Source organism: Salmo salar, chromosome ssa05 (genome assembly GCF_905237065.1).
Source record: "Salmo salar chromosome ssa05, Ssal_v3.1, whole genome shotgun sequence".
Classification (NCBI taxonomy): domain Eukaryota; kingdom Metazoa; phylum Chordata; class Actinopteri; order Salmoniformes; family Salmonidae; genus Salmo; species Salmo salar.
Genome location: NC_059446.1, coordinates 12218524 through 12240089, shown reverse-complemented (window position 1 = coordinate 12240089; position 21566 = coordinate 12218524). Strand labels below are relative to the sequence as shown.

Sequence of the window (21566 nt, the reverse complement as noted above, 5' to 3'; positions counted from 1 at the left end):
CGACCAAAGGAGGAATTGGCTTTGGGGGTGACCAGTGAGATATACCTGCTGGAGCGCGTGCTACGAGTGGGTGCTGCTATGGTGACCAGCGAGCTGAGATAAGGCGGAACTTGTAGATAACCTGTAGCCAGTGGGTTTGGCGATGAGTATGAAGCGAGGGCCAGCCAACGAGAGCGTATAGGTCGCAGTGGTGGGTAGTGTAGGGGCTTTTGTGACAAAACGGATGGTGACAAAACAATGTCCTCCGGAAGGCCATAATTCCGGAAGACCTGCTGGAACAGTGCCTCAGCAACGTGGAGAGTGGTAGGGAGACCTGAGAAAGGGATAAAACGGCAGGATTTAGAGAATCTGTCCACAACAACCATAATAGTGGTGAAACTATCAAACGGAAGGAGATCAGTAACGAAATCAATGGACAGATGGGACCAAGGCCGCTGAGGCACGGGAAGGGGAAGGAGTTTCCCTGCTGGAGCGTGCCGGGGAGATTTTGTTTGTGCACATACGGAGCATGAATTGACATAGTGGGCAACGCCCTGTACCAAGGTGTGCCACAAGTACTTTGCGGAGATGGATTGAATGATGCGGGTGATACCTGGGTGTCCAGCGGAAAGGGATGTGTGTGCCCAGGTCAACAGATGATCCCTCACCCCCTTGCAGTCGTAGATGCGCTCAGGAAGGCAGGTAGCAGGTGCGGGTTCCCTCTCCAGAGCCTGGTTGATGTCCACATCTCCGCCCCAAAACACAGGACCAACGGTACTGGATGACGGAATGATGGGCAGGAGGGCACTCACAGGACTCTCAACTGACGTGGAACCACAATGTAAGGGAAAGCAGGTCTTCCGGCATCCTGGTGCCCAGGTAATGATTTTCATCCTTGACCAGGATATGGTGGGGTTATGTCGTTGGAGTCACGGGAGGCCGAGAATAACTTTGTTAACGGGTGCAGTGATGATGAGGAAGGGAAGGCTTTCTTGGTGCAGGGGTCCCACGGTGAGGGTGAGTGGTGCTGTGATGTGCGTGATAGTGCCGGATCCCAATGGTTGATTATCCAGGGCTTGGACCGGAAAAGGAGAGGAAAGGTGATGTTCAGGGAGGAGACGGGGGTCTTGTCAATGAACTTTCCCATGGCACCGGAGTTCACTAGAGCTGTAGAGACAAACCTGGGGGACAGCCAGCCAGTGAACAAAACATGCAGATTAACAAAACATGAGAAGCGTACAGACCGTGAATGAAAACAAACCAATATTGCCTGATGACCGAGGCTACTGAGGGATAAATAAAGCGAAGGTGATCAAAATGATGATGAAGTCCAGGTGTGGATAATGATGGGGAGCAGGTATGTGTAATGATGGTTGCCAGGACCGGTGGTTAGTAGAACGGCATTGTCGAGCGCTGAAGAGGGGGAGCGGGAGTAGACGTGACACTCTCCATATTTTCAAGCATAGTGGTGGCTGCATCATGTTATGGGTATGCTTGTAATCATTAAGGGCTGGGCAGGCTATCAGGATAAAAAATAAATGGAGCTTAGCACAGGCAAAATCCTAGAGGAAAACCTTGTTCCATCAGACACTGGGAGATGAATTCACCTTTCAGCAGGAAAATAACCTTAAACACAGTGCCAAATCTACACTGGAGTTGCTTATCAATAAGACAGTAAATGTTCCTGAGTGTCACACCCTGATCTGTTTCAACTGTCTTTGTGCTTGTCTCCACCCCCCTCCAGGTGTCGCCCATCTTTCTCATTATCCCCTGTGTATTTATACCTGTGCTCTCTGTTTGTCTGTTGCCAGTTCGTCTTGTCTTGTCATTCTTTTCCGACTTCCTGTTTCTCTAGTTCTGTTTCCTAGTTTTTCCCGGTTCTAACCATTCTGCCTGCCCTGACCCCGAGCCTGCCTGCCATCCTGTACCTGTCTGACTCTGACCTGATTACGAACCTCTGCCTGCCCTGACCCCAAGCCTGCCTGCCGTCCTGTACCTGCCTGATTCTGACCTGATCACAAACTTCTGCCTGCCCTCGACCTGCCCTTTGCCTGCCCCGTATTTCTAATAAATCATCTGAGAACTGTACTATCACTCTCCCATGTCTGCATCTGGGTCATATCCTGAGTTGTGATAGTACGGACATGCCATGACTGACCCAGCAGACTCGGACCAGCTCCTCAATGCCGTCTCCTCCCAGGGAGCCGCCATTGGAAGACACGAAGAGTTACTTCAAGGTCTTATAGAAGGATTACAGACCGCCAGGACCGTGCCTTCAACACATTGCTGGAGCAATTCTGCAGATTTTCTGAGGCAGCCCGCCACTACAGTAACCCCCCAGACTGTCAATTACCCTGCTACCAGCGGCATTTCTCCCCAATCTACCCCGGCTTCCCAAGAACCCTGCTTACCTCCTTCGGAGCACTACGCTAGAAATCCCTGATCCTTCCAGGTGTTTCTCTCCCAGTGTTCTCTTATCTTTGAGCTGCAGCCGTCTTCATTTCCCTCGGATCACTCGAGGATAGTGTACATGATAACGCTGATGGAGGGAGGGCTCTTGCCTGGGCTACGGCTGTGTGGGAGCAACAATCCACCGTTTGCCTCAGATTGAAGGAGTTTGTGGCAGAGTTACGGAAAGTTTATCCATTGTCCGGGAGAAAGGCTGCTCGTAAGCTGTTCCAACTATGTCAGGATTCCCGTAGTGTGGCAGACTACGCGGTGGATATTCGCACGTCGGTGGCTGAGAGTGCCTGGAACCCGGAAGCCCCGTTTGACGCGTTCCTTCATTTACATTACATTTACGTCATTTAGCAGACGCTCTTATCCAGAGCGACTTACAAATTGGTACATTCACCTTATGATATCCAGTGGAACAACCACTTTACAATAGTGGTTGAGCTGCCCCTGGACCTCGACTCCCTCATAGCCTTGACCATCCGGATCAATGGGCGGCTACGGGAACATACACTGCTCAAAAAAATAAAGGGAACACTTAAACAACACAATGTAACTCCAAGTCAATCACACTTCTGTGAAATCAAACTGTCCACTTAGGAAGCAACACTGATTGACAATAAATTTCACATGCTGTTGTGGAAATGGAATAGACAACAGGTGGAAATTATAGGCAATTAGCAAGACACCCCCAGTAAAGGAGTGGTTCTGCAGGTGGTGACCACAGACCACCTCTCAGTTCCTATGCTTCCTGGCTGATGTTTTGGTCACTTTTGAATGCTGGCGGTGCTTTCACTCTAGTGGTAGCATGAGACGGAGTCTACAACCCACACAAGTGGCTCAGGTAGTGCAGCTCATCCAGGATGGCACATCAATGCGAGCTGTGGCAAGAAGGTTTGCTGTGTCTGTCAGCGTAGTGTCCAGAGCATGGAGGCGCTACCAGGAGACAGGCCAGTACATCAGGAGACGTGGAGGAGGCCGTTGGAGGGCAACAACCCAGCAGCAGGACCGCTACCTCCGCCTTTGTGCAAGGAGGAGCAGGAGGAGCACTGCCAGAGCCCTGCAAAATGACCTCCAGCAGGCCACAAATGTGCATGTGTCTGCTTAAACGGTCAGAAACAGACTCCATGAAGGTGGTATGAGAGCCCGACGTCCACAGGTGGGGGTTGTGCTTACTGCCCAACACCGTGCAGGACGTTTGGCATTTGCCAGAGAACACCAAGATTGGCAAATTCGCCACTGGCGCCCTGTGCTCTTCACAGATGAAAGCAGGTTCACACTGAGCACACGTGACAGACGTGACAGAGTCTGGAGACGCTGTGGAGAACGTTCTGCTGCCTGCAACATCCTCCAGCATGACCGGTTTGGCGGTGGGTCAGTCATGGTGTGGGGTGGCATTTCTTTGGGGGGCCGCACAGCCCTCCATGTGCTCGCCAGAGGTAGCCTGACTGCCATTAGGTACCGAGATGAGATCCTCAGACCCCTTGTGAGACCATATGCTGGTGCGGTTGGCCCTGGGTTCCTCCTAATGCAAGACAATGCTAGACCTCATGTGGCTGGAGTGTGTCAGCAGTTCCTGCAAGAGGAAGGCATTGATGCTATGGACTGGCCCGCCCGTTCCCCAGACCTGAATCCAATTGAGCACATCTGGGACATCATGTCTCGCTCCATCCACCAACGCCACGTTGCACCACAGACTGTCCAGGAGTTGGCGGATGCTTTAGTCCAGGTCTGGGAGGAGATCCCTCAGGAGACCATCCGCCACCTCATCAGGAGCATGCCCAGGCGTTATAGGGAGGTCATACAGGCACGTGGAGGCCACACACACTACTGAGCCTCATTTTGACTTGTTTTAAGGACATTACATCAAAGTTGAATCAGCCTGTAGTTTGGTTTTCCACTTTAATTTTGAGTGTGACTCCAAATCCAGACCTCCATGTGTTGATAAATTGGATTTCCATTGATTATTTTTGTGTGATTTTGTTGTCAGCACATTCAACTAGGTAAAGAAAAAAGTATTTAATAAGATTATTTCATTCATTCAGATCTAACCAATGACCAATTTGACAGAACTTGAAGAATTTTGGAAAGAATAATGGACAAATGTGCAACAATTTCAAAGATTTTACTGAGTTACAGTTTACATACTGAGATCAGTCAATTGAAATAAATTCATTAGGCCCTAATCTATGGATTTCACATGACTGGGAATACAGATATGCATCTGTTGGTCACAGATAGCGGTGTGGATCAGAACACCAGTCAGTATCTGGAGTGAACATTCAGTTCTCTGGCAACAGCTCTGGTGGACATTCTTACTTATTGCACACTCTCAAAACTTGCGACATCTATGGCATTGTGTTGTGTCACAAAACTGCACATTTTAGTGGCCTTTTATTGCCCCCAGCACAAGGTGCACATGTGTACGTTTAATCAACTTCTTGATATGCCACACCTGTCATGTGGATGGATTATATTGGCAGAGTAATGCTCACTAACAGGGATGCAAACACATTTGTGCACAACATTTGAGAGGAATAAGCTTTTTGTGTGTGTGGAAAATTTCTGGGATCTTTTATTTCAGTTCATGAAGCATGGGACCAACAGTTTACATGTTGCGTTAATATGAAAAACAGAATGTATGCGTAATATTATAGACCATCTCTGCTATTCTGAAACTTAGCACCGCCTCTCAACCGCTCTCACTGGTTAGGTCCTTCTGTTTTTCACCACAGGGACCAGTAATGTATAGTCTGACAAGCTTGTCAGTTTCATTCCCTCTCACCAGTGAAGTGGTGAATAAGGTTAGGGATAAAGTAATGATTGCAAATATGAACTTTTTTTTCCCTCCATCTTTTTGTCCTCTGCTGTGCTCAGTATCAGGTAAGTTAAGACAAATATTTTGTGTGTGTGTGTGTGCGTGCGTGCGTGCGTGTGTGTGTTATTACCTGATACTCCCTGTATATAGCCATATTATTACCTGTTACTCCCTTCATATAGCCATGTTATAACCTGGTACTCCCTGTATATAGCCATGTTATTACCTGGTACTCCCTGTATATAGCCATGTTATTACCTGTTACTCCCTGTATATAGCCATGTTATTACCTGGTACTCCCTGTATATAGCCATGTTATTACCTGGTACTCCCTGTATATAGCCATGTTATTACCTGATACTCCCTGTATATAGCCATGTTATTACCTGTTACTCCCTGTATATAGCCATGTTATTACCTGGTACTCCCTGTATATAGCCATGTTATTACCTGGTACTCCCTGTATATAGCCATGTTATAACCTGGTACTCCCTGTATATAGCCATGTTATTACCTGGTACTCCCTGTATATAGCCATGTTATTACCTGTTACTCCCTGTATATAGCCATGTTATTACCTGATACTCCCTGTATATAGCCATGTTATTACCTGGTACTCCCTGTATATAGCCATGTTATTACCTGTTACTCCCTGTATATAGCCATGTTATTACCTGGTACTCCCTGTATATAGCCATGTTATTACCTGGTACTCCCTGTATATAGCCATGTTATTACCTGGTACTCCCTGTATATAGCCATGTTATAACCTGGTACTCCCTGTATATAGCCATGTTATTACCTGGTACTCCCTGTATATAGCCATGTTATTACCTGGTACTCCCTGTATATAGCCATGTTATAACCTGGTACTCCCTGTATATAGCCATGTTATTACCTGGTACTCCCTGTATATAGCCATGTTATTACCTGGTACTCCCTGTATATAGCCATGTTATTACCTGGTACTCCCTGTATATAGCCATGTTATTACCTGGTACTCCCTGTATATTGCCATGTTATTACCTGGTACTCCCTGTATATAGCCATGTTATTACCTGGTACTCCCTGTATATTGCCATGTTATTACCTGGTACACCCTGTATATAGCCATGTTATTACCAGATACCCCTGCTCATCAACTTGGTACTGGTACTCCCTGTATATAGCTATGTTATAACCTGGTACTCCCTGTATATAGCCATGTTATAACCTGGTACTCCCTGTATATAGCCATGTTATAACCTTGTACTCCCTGTATATAGCCATGTTATAACCTGGTACTCCCTGTATATAGCCATGTTATTACCTGGTACTCCCTGTATATAGCCATGTTATTACCTGGTAGTCCCTGTATATAGCCATGTTATTACCAGATATCCCTGCTCATCAACTTGGTACTGGTACTCCCTGTATATAGCTATGTTATAACCTGGTACTCCCTGTATATAGCCATGTTATAACCTGGTACTCCCTGTATATAGCCATGTTATTACCTGGTACTCCCTGTATATAGCCATGTTATTACCTGGTACTCCCTGTATATAGCCATGTTATTACCTGGTACTCCCTGTATATAGCCATGTTATTACCTGGTACTCCCTGTATATAGCCATGTTATTACCTGATACTCCCTGTATATAGCCATGTTATTACCTGGTACTCCCTGTATATAGCCATGTTATTACCTGTTACTCCCTGTATATAGCCATGTTATTACCAGATACCCCTGCTCATCAACTTGGTACTGGTACTCCCTGTATATAGCCATGCTATTACCTGGTACTCCCTGTATATAGCCATTTTATTACCTGGTACTCCCTGTATATAGCCATGTTATTACCTGGTACTCCCTGTATATAGCCATGTTATTACCTGGTACTCCCTGTATATAGCCATGTTATTACCTGGTACTCCCTCTATATAGCCATGTTATTACCTGGTACTCCCTTCATATAGACATGTTATTACCTGGTACTCCCTGTATATAGCCATGTTATAACCTGGTACTCCCTGTATATAGCCATGTTATTACCTGTTACTCCCTGTATATAGACATGTTATTGCCTGGTACTCTCTGTATATAGTAATGTTATTACCTGGTACTCCCTGTATATAGCCATGTTATAACCTGGTACTCCCTGTATATAGCCATGTTATTACCTGGTACTCCCTGTATATAGCCATGTTATTACCTGGTACTCCCTGTATATAGCCATGTTATTACCTGGTACTCCCTGTATATAGCCATGTTATTACCTGGTACTCCCTGTATATAGCCATGTTATTACCTGATACTCCCTGTATATAGCCATGTTATTACCTGGTACTCCCTGTATATAGCCATGTTATTACCTGGTACTCCCTGTATATAGCCATGTTATTACCAGATACCCCTGCTCATCAACTTGGCACTGGTACTCCCTGTATATAGCCAAGTTATAGTTACCGATTGTGTATTTATTTATTCCTTGTATTATTCTTTTTCTATTATTGCTATTTTTTTCTCTCTGCATTGTTAGGAAGGACCCATAAGTAAGCATTTCACTATTAGTCTACACCTGTTGTTTACGAAGCATGTGACAAATACAATTTAATTTGGCTGTATAAACCATTTACACCAGGGATATTTAATCAGACATTCTCTGCTATTTTCATTGTTAACACTCAACCGCTCTCAGTGGTTATAGGCACTTCTCTTTTTCCCACAGTGACCAGGTTTCCATCCAACCTTTTTAAACAAGTAACGTACATGTCGTATAAAAAACAGTCCTGATGGAAACAGCAAATTTGTTGGTAAACTTTCCAAACGTCCACAAAACAAAATGTGCTCGACAAGGTGGGATCTTTTTGTGTCTGTAAAATTTATTATGTGAGAAATGGCGGTGTAAATGCTTTTATGCACAAATATTGATATAATAACCATCATATCGAAGTAAACTTCGGAGTCACGCAAAGTTATGGTGTGTGGTCCTCCCGCTACGACTTCCCACCATGAAGCATGGAGGAGGAGTGATGGTGTGGGGGTGCTTTGCTGATGACACTGTCTGTGATTTATTTAGAATTCAAGGCACACTTAACCAGCATGGCTACCAAAGCATTCTGCAGTGATATGCCATCCCATCTGGTTTGCGCTTAGTTGGACTATCATTTGTTTTTCAAAAGGACAATGACCCAACACACCTTCAGGCTGTGTAAGGGCTTTTTGACCAAGAAGGAGAGTGATGGAGTGCTGCATCAGATGACCTGGCTTCCCCAATCATCCGACCTCAACCCAATTGAGATGGTTTGGGATGAGTTGGACCGCAGAGTGAAGAAAAAGAAGCCAACAAGTGCTCAGTGGCAAGAAAAAGTATGTGAACCCTTGCCTAATGTTTTTTTTCACCTTTATTTAACCAGGTAGGCAAGTTGAGAACAAGTTCTCATTTACAATTGCGACCTGGCCAAGATAAAGCAAAGCAGTTCGACAACATACAAAAACACAGAGTTACACATGGAGTAAAACAACATACAATCAATGATACAGTAGAAAAAAAATAAGACTATATACAATGTGAGCAAATGATGTGAGATAAGGGAGGTAAAGGCAAAAAAGGCCATGGTGGCAGAGTAAATAAAGTATAGCAAGTAAAACACTGGAATGGTAGATTTGTTATTTGAAGAAAGTTCAAAGTTAAAATATAAATAATATGGTGCAAAGGAGCAAAATAAATAAAATAAATAAACAAAGTAGGGGAAGAGGTAGTAGTTTGGGCTAAATTATAGATGGGCTATGTACAGGTGCAGTGATCTGGGAGCTGCTGTGAACCATGCCTCCAACAAAAGAGATCTCAGAAGACCTAAGATTAAGAATTGTTGACTTGCATAAAGCTGGAAAGGGTTACAAAGGTATCTCTAAAAGCATTGGTGTTCATCAGTCCACGGTAAGACAAATTGTCTATAAACGGAGAAAGTTCAGCACTGTTACTACTCTCCCTAGGAGTGGCCGTCCTGCGAAGATGACTGCAAAAGCACAGCACAGAATGCTCCGTGAGGTTAAGAAGAAACCTAGAGTGTGAGCTAAAGACTTACAGAAATCTCTGGAACATGCTAGCATCTCTGTTAATGAGTCTATGATACGTAAAACACTAAACAAGAATGGTGTTCATGGGAGGACACCACAGAAAAAGCCACTGCTGTCCAAAAAAAACATTGCTGCTCGTCTGAAGTTTACAAAAGTGCACCTGGATGTTCCACAGCGCTACTGGAAAAATATTCTGTGGACAGATGAAACTACAGTTGAGTTGTTTGGAAGGAACACACAACACTATGTGTGGAGAAAAAAAGGCACAGCACACGAACATCAAAACCTCATCCCAACTGTAAAGTATTGTGGAGGTAGCATCATGGTTTGGGGCTGCTTTGCTGCCTCACGGCCTGGACAGCTTGCTATCATTGACGGAAAAACGAATTCCCAAATTTATCAAGACATTTTGCAGGAGAATGTTAGGCTGTCCGCCAATTGAAGCGCAACAGATGTTGGGTGATGCAACAGGACAACGACCCAAAACACAGAAGTAAATGAACAACAGAATGGCTTCAACAGAAGAAAATAGGCCTTCTGGAGTGGCCCAGTCAGAGTCCTGACCTCAACCCGATTGAGATGCAGTAAAATGACCTCAAGAGAACAGTTCACACCAGACATCCCAAGAATATTACTGAACTGAAACAGTTTTGTAAAGAGAAATGGTCCAAAATTCCTCCTGGCCTTTGTGCAGGTCGGATCCATAACTACAGAAAACATTTGGTTGAGGTTATTGCTGCCAAAGTAGGGTCAAGCAGTTATTAAAACCAAGGGTTGACATACTTTTCCCACCCTGAACTGTGAATGTTTACACGGTGTGTTCAATGAAGACATGAAAACGTATAATTGTTTGTGTGTTATTAGTTTAAGCAGACTGTTTGTCTATTGTTGTGACCTAGATGAAGACCAGATCACATTTTATGACCAATTTATGCAGAAATCCAGATATTTCCAAAGGGTTCACATACTTTTTCTTGCCACTGTATGTGGGAACTCCTTCAAGACTGTTGGAAAAGCATTCCTAATGAAGCTGGTTGAGAGAATGCCAAGAGTGTGCAAAGCTGTCATCAAGGCGAAGGGTGGCTACTTTGAAGAATCTCAAATATAAAATATATTTTGAACACTTTTCAGCTGTGCTAACATAATTGCAAAAGTGTTTTCTAATGATCAATTAGCTTTTTAAAATGATAAACTTGGATTAGCTAACAAAACGTGCTATTGGAACATAGGCGTGATGGTTGCTGATAATGGGCCTCTGTACACCTATGTAGATATTCCATAAAAAATCTGCCGTTTCCAGCTACAATAATCATTTACAATATTAACATTTTCTTCACTGTGTTTCTGATCAATTTGATGTTATTTTAATGGTCAAATTTTTTGAACGATAGTGTATGTATATATATATACAGTTGAAGTCGGAAGTTTACATACACCTTAGCCAAATACATTTAAACTCAGTTTTTCACAATTCCTGACATTTAATCCTAGTAAAAATTCCCTGTCTTAGGTCAGTTAGGATCACCACGTTATTTTAAGAATGTGAAATGTCAGAATAATAGTAGAGAAAATGATTTATTTCAGCTTTTAATTCTTTCATCACATTCCCAGTGGATCAGAAGTTTACATACACTCAATTAGTATTTGGTAGCATTGCCTTTAAATTGTTTAACTTGGGTCAAATGTTTCGGGTAGCCTTCCACAAGTTTCCCACAATAAGTTGGGTGAATGTTGGCCCATTCCTCCTGACAGAGCTGGTGTAACTGAGTCAGGTTTGTATGCCTTCTTGCTCGCACACACTTTTTCAGTTCTGCCCACACATTTTCTATAGGATTGAGGTCAGGGCTTTGTGATGGCCACTCAAATACCTTTTGCCACAACTTTGGAAGCATGCTTGGGGGCATTGTCCATTTGCGACTAAGCTTTAACTTCCTGACTGATGTCTTGAGATGTTGCTTCAATATAACCACATACTTTTCCTTCCTCATGATGCCATCTATTTTGTGAAGTGCACCAGTCCCTCCTGCAGCAAAGCACCCCCACAACATGATGCTGTCACCCCCGTGCTTCACGGTTGGGATAGTGTTCTTCGGCTTGCAAGCCTCCCCCTGTCACGCCCTGACCATAGAGAGCCTTTTATTCTCTATGTTGGTTAGGTCGGGGTGTGACTAGGGTGGGTAATCTAGATTATTCTATTTCTATGTTGGCCTGGTATGGTTCCCAATCAGAGGCAGCTGTTTATCGTTGTCTCTGATTTGGGATCATATTTAGGCAGCCATTTCCCCACTGTGTTTTGTGGGATCTTGTTTTGTTTTTGTGTAGTTGCCTATGAGCACTCCACAACGTCACGTTTCGTTTGTTCTTTATAGTTTTTTTTGCGCGGTGCACTTCTAATAAAATGTCGAACCGATTTCACGCTGCGCTTTGGTCTGAATGTTCATACGACGATCGTGACACCCCCTTTTTCCTCCAAACATAACGATGGTCATTATGGCCAAACAGTTCTATTTTTGTTTCATTAGACCAGAGGACATTTCTCCAAAAAGTACAATCTTTGTCCCCATGTGCAGTTGCAAACCGTGGTGTGGCTTTTTTATGGCGGTTTTGGAGCAGTGGCTTCTTCCTTGCTGAGCGGCCTTTCAGGTTAAGTCGATATAAGACTCATTTTACTGTGGATATAGATACTTTTGTACCCGTTTCCTCCAGCATCTTCACAAGGTCTTTTGCTGTTGTTCTGGGATTGATTTGCATTTTTCACACCAAAGTACGTTCATCTCTAGGAGACAGAACGCATCTCCTTCCTGAGTGGTATGAAGGCTGCGTGGTCCCATGGTGTTTATACTTGCGTACTATTGTTTGTACAGATGAACGTGATACCTTCAGGTGTTTGGAAATTGCTCCCAAGAATGAACCAGGCTTGTGGAGGTCTACAGTTTTTTTTCTGAGGTCTTGACTGATTTCTTTTGATTTTCCCATGATGTCAAGCAAAGAGGCACAGAGTTTGAAGGTAAGCCTTGAAATACATCCACAGGTACACCTCCAATTGACTCAAATGATGTCAATTAGCCTATCAGAAGCTTCTAAAGCCATGACATCATTTTCTGGAATTTTCCAAGCTGTTTAAAGGCACAGTCAACTTAGTGTATGTACATTTCTGACCCACCGGAATTGTGATGCAGTGAATTATAAGTGAAAAAATCTTTCTGTAAACAATTGTTGGAAAAATTACTTGTGTCATGCACAAAGTAGATGTCCTAACCGACTTGCCAAAACTATAGTTTGTTAACAAGAAATTTGTGGAGTGGTTGAAAAGCGAGTTTTAATGACTCCAACCTAAGTGTGTGTTAGCTTCCGACTTCAACTGTATATATATCTATATCCTGAGTTCTTTTTACATCTCCTACATTTAGGACAAACACATTTTTTTTGGACTGTTATTTTTGCCATTTATGAATGTGTTATTCAACGTGTTTCTATGGGCATTAGTAGTAAAGGCCAAAATAAAAAAATGTGCAAATAATTTTGTAATATTTTAGTTTGAATTCAAAAGGGCTCTCCCCCAACATCTTAGACTCTAAATAATTAAAAACAATGAATGCACAATTAATATTTCAGTTTTCAGTTATGTGCTATGAGTTTTACATCTGGAATTTGCACCAAAGTGGGGAAAACAGTTTATAAAAACGCTCCAATTCATATTACCATGGGCTCTTCCTTTATCCTAGAACAAAAGAAAACAGCAGACATCAAAGAAACTGTCCCTCTTGGATACAATCATATCCACAATACAATAATCAGGATACCTTGGATGAACGGTGTGAATTATGTTTGTTTATTTGTTTGTTTGTCTTCAGGTGAGCAACTTTCCAGAGAAGTGGGAGGTGAGCTGGTGTTGAAGCCAGATATGTCATCTTTGACTCACCCCATCACAAGCATCCTGTGGAAGAATGGTAAGATGAAGGTGGCAGAGTGGGACAAGGATTTTGTTGGTCTGGACATCTATGCTGCCTTTAAAGGCCGCACAACCCTGGACCAGACCACTGGAGAGCTGAGAGTCACCGGCTTGATGAAACCAGACAGTGGAGTTTACTCAGTGGAGTTCAACAGCAAACTGCTCGACAAGACATATACACTATCTTTTAGTGTGTGTGTGTGTGTGTGTGTGTGTGTGTGTGTGTGTGTGTGTGTGTGTGTGTGTGTGTGTGTGTGTGTGTGTGTGTGTGTGTGTGTGTGTGTGTGTGTGTGCGTGCGTGCGACGTGCACATGCATCAAACAGTTATGTATTTTCACATTCTAATCTTGTATAGAAAATACATTTCACCACCATGGCATGAGGAAATTAAAAAAGGGGGTGGTGGACCAAATTGCTCTCAAATATATATATATTTTTTACTAGGCAAGTCAGTTAAGAACAAATTCTTATTTTCAATGACAGCCTAGGAACAGTGTTGTGTAAAGTGGGTGGTGGACCAAATTGCTCTCAAATATATATATATTTTTTACTAGGCAAGTCAGTTAAGAACAAATTCTTATTTTCAATGACAGCCTAGGAACAGTGGGCTAACTGCCTTGTTCAAGGGCAGAATGACAGATTTGTACCTTGTCAGCTCGGGGATTCGATCTTGCAACTAGTCCAACGCTCTAACCACGAGGCTACGCTGCCACCCCAGTGTGATCAGAAAGTTATTTTCAAAGGCCTCTTTTCAAAACACACTTCTCTAATATATTTGGTTCCTGTAGCCAATTGCAACCCACCATGCAGTCCCAATAATGTAAATACACTGTTTAGATTTTCTCTGTATATCTACAGTGGCTTGCGAAAGTATTCACCCCCTTGGCATTTTTCCTATTTTGTTGCCTTACAACCTGGAATTAAAATGGATTTTTGGGGGGTTTGTATCATTTTAATTTACACAACCTGCCTCCCACTTTGAAGATCCAAATATGTTTTATTGTGAAACAAACAAGAAATAAGACAAAAAAACTACTTGAGCATGCATAACTATTGACCTCCCCAAATTCATTACTTTCTAGAGTCACCTTTTGCAGCAATTAGAGCTGCAAGTCTCTATAAGCTTGGTACATCTAGCCACTGGGATTTTTGCCCATTCTTCAAGGCAAAACTGCTCCAGCTCCTTCAAGTTGGATGAGTTCCGCTGTTGTACAGCAATCTTTAAGTCATACCACAAATTCTCAATTGGATTGAGGTCTGGGCTTTGACTAGGCCATTCCAAGACATTTAAATGTTTCCCCTTAAACCACTCAAGTGTTGCTTTAGCAGTATGCTTAGGGTCATTGTCCTGCTGGAAGGTGAACCTCCGTCCCAGTCTCAAATCTCTGGAATACTGAAATAGATTCTTAAGAATTTCCCTGTATTTAGCCCCATCCATCATTCCTTCAATTCTGACCAGTTTCTCAGTCCCTGCTGACGAAAAACATCCCCACAGCATGATGCTGCCACCACCATGCTTCACCGTGGGGATGGTGTTCTCATGGGTGATGAGAGGTGTTGGGTTTGCGCCAGACATAGTGTTTCCCTTGATGGCCAAAAAGCTCAATTCTAGTCTCATCTGACCAGAGTACCTTCTTCCATATGTTTGGGGAGTCTCCCACATGCCTTTTGGCAAACACCAGAGATGTTTGCTTATTTTTTTCTTTGAGCAATGGCTTTTTTCTGGCCACTCTTCCGTAAAGCCCAGCTCTGTGGACTGTACGGCTTAAAGTGGTCCTATGGACAGATACTCCAATCTCTGCTGTGGAGCTTTGCAGCACCTTCAGGGTTATCTTTTGTCTCTTTGTTGCCTCTCTGATTAATGCCCTCCTTGCCTAGTCTGTGAGTTTTGGTGGGCGGCCCTCTCTTGGCAGGTTTGTTGTGGTGCCATATTCTTTCAATTTTTTTTAATAATGGATTTAATAGTGCTCTGTCGGATGTTCAAAGATTCTGATATTTTTTATAACCCAAACCTGATCTGTACTTCTCCAGAAATGTGTCCCTGACCTGCTTGGAGAGCTCCTTGATCTTTATCCTGTTAGGGCTAGGGGGCAGTATTGACACGGCTGGATAAAAAACGTACCCGATTTAATCTGGTTACTACTCCTGCCCAGTAACTAGAATATGCATATAATTATTGGCTTTGGATAGAAAACACCCTAAAGTTTCTAAAACTGTTTGAATGGTGTCTGTGAGTATAACATAACTCATATGGCAGGCCAAAACCTGAGAAGATTCCATGCAGGAAGTGGCCTGTCTGACAATTTCTTGCCCTTCTTGATTATCTCTATCCATTACAGAGGATCTCTGCTGTTACGTGACACTTCCTACGGCTCCCATGGGCTCTCAGAAGGCGGCAAAAAGCTGAATCGTGGCTTTGCAGGCTCTGGCTGAAAAAAAAGTACCGCGTTTGGGTAGTGGCTGGTTACAGTACTGTGAGACTCAGGCGCGTGCCCGAGTCGACCTCATGCTTTGTTTTCTTTCCTCTGTTTACCTAAATGCAGATTCCCGGTCGGAATATTGTTGCTTTTTTACGAGAAAAATGGCATAAAAATGGATTTTAAACAACGGTTGACATGCTTCGGATAGTGTCTTGAACGCACGAACAAAACGCCGCTATTTGGATATAACGATGGATTATTTTGGATCAAACCAACATTTGTTATTGAAGTAGCAGTCCTGGGAGTGCATTCTGACGAAGAACACCAAAGGTAATCAAACTTTTGTAATAGTAAATCTGAGTTTGGTCAGGGCTAAACTTGGTGGGTGTCTAAATAGCTAGCCGTGATGGCTGGGCTATGTACTCAGAATATTGCAAAATGTGCTTTCACCGAAAAGCTATTTTAAAATCGGACACCTCAATTGCACAAAGGAGTTCTGTATCTATAATTCTTAAAATAATTACGTTTTTTGTGAACGCTTATCGTGAGTAATTTAGTAAATTCACCGGATGTTTGCGGGGGGTATGCTAGTTCTGAACGTCACATGCTAATGTAAAAAGCTGTTTTTTGATATAAATATGAACTTGATTGAACAAAACATGCATGTATTGTATAACATAATGTCCTAGGTGTGTCATCTGATGAAGATCATCAAAGGTTAGTGCTGCATTTAGCTGTCTTCTGGGTTTTTGTGACATTATATGCTAGCTTGAAAAATGGGTGTCTGATTATTTCTGGCTGGGTACTCTGCTGACATAATCTAATGTTTTGCTTTCGTTGTAAAGCCTTTTTGAAATCGGACAGTGTGGTTAGATTAACGAGAGTCTTGTCTTTAAAATGGTGTAAAATAGTCATATGTTTGAGAAATTGAAGTAATAGCATTTCTAAGGTATTTGAAAATCGCGCCACGGGATTACACTGGCTGTTGCGTAGGTGGGACGATTTCGTCCCGCCTAGCCCAGAGAGGTTAAAGTCCCGCTTGCTTGGTTGTGCCCCTTGCTTAGTGGTGTTGCAAACTCTGGGGCCTTTCACAACAGGTGTGTGTATATATACTGAGATCATATGACTGTCAAGTCCTCCTCTTGTTCAACATCCAAAGGACACAGGGACAACTCAATTTTCCGACTCAATCTTTTTTATTTTTAGTTTGCCTTCAGTTGATTGGTCTGTCCAGTAATTTAGCCAGTAAATTAGCCAGTAAATTAGGTTGTAAACCTTTAAAGACAGAACAAAAAGTTACCACCTTAATTCAACATTTTAATGAACTTAAATTAGTTTAAACATTTAAATAACATTCTAAATAACTAAGATGAATTAACCATTTAAGCCTTTTACCATTGGCGTCTTTGGACTGAACCTGAGTGAACTTGGAGTTTTCCCTCTCAAGTTTGTTCTTCTGAATGACTGACGCCCTCCATGCCTTCACAGGTGCTCCAAATCAGTGAAAATGATTGATCAGGTGACAAGCAGCCGGTTTGCTGCTGCTGGTGCACTCTGGGAAGTGTAGTTCTTTGACTCACTCCTGATATTCAGCTCAACAATGACAGATGATGTGACACTTAGATTGCACACAGGTGGACTTTCTTTAACTAATTATGTGACTTCTGAAGGTAATTGGTTGCACCAGATTGTATTTAGGGGCTTCATAGCAAAGGGGGTGAATACATATGCATGCACCACTTTTCCGTTTTTATTTTTTATACTTTTTAATTTTTTCATTTCGCTTCACCAATTTTGACTATTTTATGTATGTCCATTAGATGAAATCCAAATAAAAATCCATTTAGATTACAGGTTGTAATACAACAAAATAGGAAAAATGCCAAGGAGGGTGAATACTTTGCAAGGCACTGTACATGCTCTGGTATAGTGCATGCATACAGGACAGTCACATGTATTAGGACCTGTATAAACCATTTATTACAGAGACATGTAATCACACTATCTCTGCTATTTTCATTAACACTAAGCTCAGCCTTTCAACCTCTCTCAGTGGTTATAGGCACTTATCTTTCTCCCACGTTGACCAGTTATGTACAGCTTCAAAAGCTACCCTGAACAAAAATAAAAACGCAAAATGTAAAGTGTTGGTCCCAAGTTTCATGAGCTGAAATAAAAGTTCCCAGAAATGTTCCATATGTACAAAAAGCTTATTTCTCTCAAATTTTGTGCACAAATGTGTTTACATCCCTGTTAGTAAGCATTTCTCCTTTGCCAAGATAATCCATCTACCTGACAGGTGTGGCATATCAAGAAGATCATTAAACAGCATGATCATTACACAGGTGCACCTTGTGCTGGAGACAATAAAAGGCCACTGTAAAATGTGCAGTTTTGTCACACAACACAATGCCACAGATGTCTCATGTTTTGATGGAGCATACAATTGGCATGCTGACTGCAGGAATGTCCACCAGAGCTGTTGCCAGAGAATTTAATGTTCATTTCTCTACGATAAGCCTCCTCCAATGTTGTTTTAGAGAATTTGGCGGTACATCCAACCGGCCTCACAACCGCAGACCACGTGTATGGCATTGTGTGGGTGAGTGGTTTGCCGATATCAGCGTTGTGAACAGAGTGCCCCATGGTGGTGGTGGAGTTATGGTATGAGCAGGCATAAGCTAAGGACAACGAACACAATTGTATTTTATCAATAGCAGTTTCAATGCACAGAGATACCGTGAAGAGATCCTGAGGCCCATTGTCGCGCCATTCATCCACCGCCATCACCTCATGTTTCAGCATGATAATCCATGTCGCAAGGATCTGAACACAATTCCTGGAAGATGAAAATGTCCCAGTTCTTCCATGGCTTGCATACTCGCCAGACATGTCACCATTTAAGAATGTTTGGGATGCTCTGGATCGACGTGTTAGACAGCGTGTTCCAGTTCTCGCCAACATCCAGAAATTTCGCACAGACATTTGAAGCGGATTTGGACAACATTTCACAAGTCACAATCAACAGCCTGATCAACTCTATGTGAAGGAACTGTGTCGCACTGCATGAGGCAAATGGTGGTAACACCAGATACTGACTGGTGTTCTGATCCACACCCCTACCTTTTTTTGTATGTATCTGTGACCAACAGATTCATATCTATATCCCCAGGGAAATCCATAGATTAGGGCCTAATTAATTTATTTCACTTGACTGATTTTCTTATATAAACTGTAACTCTGTAAAATATTTTAAACTGTTGCATGTTGTGTTTATATTTTTGTTCAGTGTATATATCATTATCTGTTGTACTGGTGATTCACAATAAACTAGGATTCTGCATGAATGACTCAGGAGTGTAAGACGTGTTCAAAACATTGAATGCACAATCAAAGGTTCTGAACATAAGGCAGAGAGCATTACAAGTGTTATCAGTTTTTAGATGTGTGCTCAGAGTTTTAAAAATGAACCATTTACATCTGAAATTTGCATAACAGTGATAGCAAAGAATCAAATCAAATTTTATTATTCACATGCGCCAAATACAACCTTACAGTGAAATGCTTACTTACAAGCCCCTAACCAACAATACAGTTAAAAGAAATATGGATAAGAATAAGAAATAAAAGTAACAAGTAATTAAAAAGCAGCAGTAAAATAACAATTGCAAGACTATTTACAGGGGGTAACAGTACAGAGTCTATGTGCGGGGGCACCGGTTAGTTGAGGTAATATGTACCTGTGCTGTTGGTAGAGTTATTAAAGTGACTATGCATAGACGACAACAGAGAGTAGCAGAAGTATAAAAGGAGGAGGGGGCAATGCAAATAGTCTGGGTAGCCATTTGATTAAATGTTCAGGAGTCTTATGGCTTGGGGGTAGAAGCTGTTTAGAAGCCTCTTGGACCTAGACTTGGCGCTCCGGTACCGCTTGCCATGTGCTAGCAGAGAGAACAGTCTATGACTAGGGTGGCTGGAATCTTTGACAATTTTTAGGGCCTCCCTCTGACACCGCCTGGTATAGAGGTCCTGGATGGCAGGAATCTTGGCCCCAGTGATGTACTGGGCTATTCGCACTACCCTCTGTAGTGCCTTGCGGTTGGAGGCCGAGCAGTTGCCATACCAGGCAGTGATGCAACCAGTCAGGATATGTGTGTGTGTGTGTGTGTGTGTGTGTGTGTGTGTGTGTGTGTGTGTGTGTGTGTGTGTGCCTCACAAGCATTTTCTGACACTATTCCTTCATCTGTTTATGTCCTCTATTTACAGAGGCCGTCCCCAAACCCACAATCCCTTCCTCCTGCACTCTGACCTGTGAAGGCGACACCACTGATGCTGAACTTGTCACCTACAGCTGGAAAGTGGGAGAAGGGGGCATGGGAGGTCTTAGACAAACAGCTGATTTGTCTCTAAGAGTGACACTGGTGAATCAACCAATGGTTACAAGTACACCTGCAAGATGAAGAATTGTGTTGGGGAAGGATAGGTCAGCGAGCCAGTTGGACTGGTGTTTGACTAAGGTCAGTGGACACTCAGAAGTGTGCTACGGTCTTATGTATTGTTATGTTAGTAACACTACTAGTGTTCTAGGGCATTTGGATCAATATGACAGTAATATCTCCCATGACCATCTTAAGGCTTCCGAAACATTTACACCTGGGCCACTGGTCAATCAGCCTGGACACCACAGACATCCTGCTTGCTGCTTTGAAACAGTGCACTTTCACTTTTACTCTCCCTGTGCTCCATACTTTTGTTGTTAAATTAAAAAAAATATATGTTTTTACATTTCTCAAAGGCCCAGTGCTGTCAAAACATGATTTCCTGTGTTTTACAGTGGCCAGTTTATTAGGTACACCACCCTATTCACAGAATGGAGGATAACACCATTTTAGTGTAAGAGCTGTTTGAAAAGACCACCTGAAATTTCTGCCTGTTTTGGTGGGATGGAGTTTTGGCCTGCCTGGTGACATCACCAGTAAATTGGTTAATGGACCAATAAGAAAGAGAGTTCCAAACCTCTCTGCCAATAATAGCTAGTTTTCAGCTTTCCCATCCCTAGTCAGACCTCTTCCAGACAGTTCTAGCTAAATTCTTGCTTGACAAATTGCTCTTTGCTAATAAGCTATTTTTGTTTCTCTTTGACCATTTTAATTGAAAACCATCACAATATGGTACCCAGAAATGACTTAATATTGAGATAAAAACGGCTGCATTGGACCTTTAAGGACTATTGGAAGACTAGCCATTGGTGGGCTAAAAGAAATCCTAATTAAAAATCATCGAATCAAATGTTCTTGTATTTTAAGTTGTCAGAAAACTTTGAACATGTTCACTGACAATTGTGTAAACACTTTTGAAAAAGCTAATGTCTATCTATACTGCAATTTTCAGTTTGCACCATGCACCTATTTTAATTGAAAATAAAACATTTGAATGTGTGATATAATTATTTCTTAATTTCTTAATCCTTTCACTTAGATATGAACAGTGGCGACCCGTCATTCACAGCAGGTGGGGCAGAGCCCCACATTTTTAGCACTTGCAAAACAGGCAAGCCTTCATCATGTTATTTTGGCATTAATACGTGTCACATGTCAGTTTGCAAACAATGTAAAAAATATTTATATATCATTGAGTTAATAAAACCGCATACAAACATGGTCTCTTTTTTGTTTTCTTGACTAAGGCAGCTCCAAAATGCAGGTGTTTCAGCCTAGCTCAGTGCTTTCTGTGGTGGTGGGGCAGCCAGCAGAAAATACGGAGCGTAGGGGTTGGTAATGTTCTCTCGTTGCGCCGTGACTGGCTCAGTGTTCTCTCACTCATGGGGACACTACGTCACCGCCAAGTCTAAGGGTAGACATAGAAAATTATAGCCCCTTG

The 21566-nt window shown here is 42.6% G+C and overlaps 1 pseudogene; it reads left to right on the top strand.

Moving 5' to 3' along the window:
• Nucleotides 1-896: 896 nt before the first annotated feature.
• On the top strand, nt 897-20202 carry LOC123743234 (uncharacterized; annotated as a pseudogene).
• Nucleotides 20203-21566: the final 1364 nt, after the last annotated feature.